Genomic DNA, 2,600 nt, shown 5'->3' with positions numbered 1-2,600 from the left:
GACTTGATGCCACCATCTCCTTTGTCTAGCAGATGACAGCTGGAAAGATTACATGTAGGATGAGTTAATGTCAGAATCATATACATAGCCTTATGTGGTGGCCCACTGTTGCATTGCAGCATCTATAGAAATATGTTAGTTGGCTAATAATAAGCAGCCAAAATAGTAAAACCTATCCTAGAAGCTTCGCATCCTTAACCCTAACTCTGTCTGGTACAGTGCATTGTAGTTATATACATTTTTGTAGTGCATTTCACTTAGCCAAAGTAGGGCAGCCAGGGCCTCGACGCTTATTTTCATTATCTGCGTTGTTCTGTCAGGCAACAAGAAGCAATTTTTACTTGCTCCAAAATTTACTTGTGCAATCTATGAGCCGATTAATGTCCTCTTTTGGTTCACTGCCATAGTCATATTATCAGTGAGTGCTATAATATAGAGACCTATATTATATAAAATAGATATATATATGATACATATATATAACATATATAGATAGATGATAGTATATATATATATTGTACACTCTGATTATTTTTCCGAGTATTCCCTGCGTGCATATAGGCTCGACATACCTAGCGCACTGTGTCTTGCACGCGCGTTGCATGCTTGCGTGCGTGTGTATTACACTTACAGTATATATACCGTATTTACTTGTGATATTAAACCGCCGCTTTTTGTACACAACTTCAATAAAAAAAATCAGGGGGTAGCCACTTATAGACAGGCTAAGAAATCTTGTTAATGTACCAATGCTTGTTACCAACTTTTTCAAATGCAAAATTATTGGGGGGTGAGACTTATAATTAGTACATGCAATTATAGCTCTTCGATTATACTTATAACACGAGATAAATACAGTACCATGGTAAAATTCGTAATGAAATTCACACGCCTTACGCTTTGATGGCTGCACGCTCATTGTTGTGTCATTACCGAGTTGCAGCTTTTTCCTCAATCACAGGAAAGGAGTTTTGCTGTGCGTCCTCTCATCAAGCGATGCCCACCCCTACATATTCAGCTATAATGAATATGCCCCAACCGACTTTATAAACAATTTCGTACCCCCACCCGCAGTACATAAATCAATGCCGCCCCGACTAGGGAGCGTAACGCATTGCGCTCTGAATAAATCTGTATGGTACAGTGCGGTGTCGGCGGGCCTGCATTTTATTCAGGGACTTTTGAAACGTTTTGAAGTGAGAATGTGTGCGATAGCTTCTTGGCTCAGGGATCGTTGAAGAATATTAAACAAACTCTAAACTTTTTCAGTTGTACCGTTGTCCGATCGGGCAACTAGGCAAGAGAATAACTTGTCCGACATAGACTTTCACTTGTCCCGGGCAATCGGACAACCGTTAGTGTCGAGGGCTGGCAGCTCTAACAAAATATTCTTCATGTCTCTCATTACATGTAATGTGGGTCATGGACTGATTGATGATACACTATAGTACTTACTAGATCTGGTAGATACATGGTTGGATATCAGTAAGTATTTGTATATATGGGTGTAACAAATTACAAATATATGCATTAGCTAACCAGCTGAATGATTGATATCTGAAGCCAAAGTCACATATTTGTGGCACCACCAACGCAACTGTCAGATATTGTCATTTTGCCATGAACATGACATGATAAGTCTACTGTTGTATCCTTGCTCCTACTGCACGTTGATGTATTACATCAAGAGCTAATAGTACCTTAGGTATTATTAGCTCTTGATTACATGTATGATGTAACATATGATTTAGAGTTATTAATAATATTCTAACACATGAAATGTTATGCATGATAATAATTAATTCATCAAAATGACAAAATCGACAAACTTTCGGTGTGACCGTTTCTTGGAGCTAGAATATAATGTAGTCCAACCAGGCTGTGGGACTAACGGCAATACACATGGTTTTTTTTGATATATCATGAATGGCCGTTTCTTGGAGCAAGTGAATAATGTAAATTACAGTATGATGATGATGTTTTGATCATGATAAATTGATGAGTACACTACACTCTACAGTACAGTTGCAGTACACTTAGCCCAACCAGGCTGTGCGACGGATTGTCTATACAGCCTGACACCCTTCCATACAAAAAACCTATCACCTCTGCAGATCTAGATGAATAACTCTGTATATCTCAAATAAAACTATTCTATTACCACCTTTGACTTGCCTTGTTTGAAATATGAACGTTAACTCACAGTTGTCCTGCTTCTAAACTAGAATGCATCTCTTAAAGGCATAATAGGTCCATCGATTATGCAAAGTTGACGAATGCTACAGTAACTGGCACCTTGTGTAGTTAATAAGTACATTACCTTATAGCCAAACGCGTATTAGTTTGTCCAATATCACTGCTAATTACTAAGAAATGTCTAATTGAAATCCGTAAATCTGGTAATCTGGCGCAAACGCGAAATCGCGAGACGTCAGTCACAGACGAGTAAAAAAAAAGAACAATCGCGCCGCCCCGCCGCCCGCCAGGTGGCGCCGCGTCTCACCTGCAGTATGGCGTCGTGCTGGGCGGGGGTGCGCGGCGTGCGACCTCCGGCCGCCTGCTGCGGCGTCACGCTGTAGTCGGACAGCAACGTCGCCGAC

General features: G+C 40.3%; 2 protein-coding genes across 6 annotated transcripts in view; one reads left to right on the top strand and one right to left on the bottom strand.

Annotated features, from left to right (window-relative positions):
* The window catches only part of LOC106821107, a 15,965-nt gene that overhangs the window by 2,807 nt on the left and 10,558 nt on the right, over nucleotides 1-2,600 (top strand). The gene's annotated exons all lie outside the window — the stretch shown is intronic.
* Nucleotides 1-2,600, bottom strand: part of LOC106821106 (RAD50-interacting protein 1-like) — a 31,566-nt gene that overhangs the window by 28,295 nt on the left and 671 nt on the right. The window lies entirely within an intron of this gene.

The sequence above is a fragment of the Priapulus caudatus genome, unplaced genomic scaffold (genome assembly GCF_000485595.1).
Source record: "Priapulus caudatus unplaced genomic scaffold, Priapulus_caudatus-5.0.1 Scaffold58, whole genome shotgun sequence".
NCBI lineage: Eukaryota > Metazoa > Priapulida > Priapulimorpha > Priapulimorphida > Priapulidae > Priapulus > Priapulus caudatus.
The sequence above is the reverse complement of the archived record's forward strand: the minus strand, read 5'-3'. Positions and strand labels throughout refer to the sequence as shown.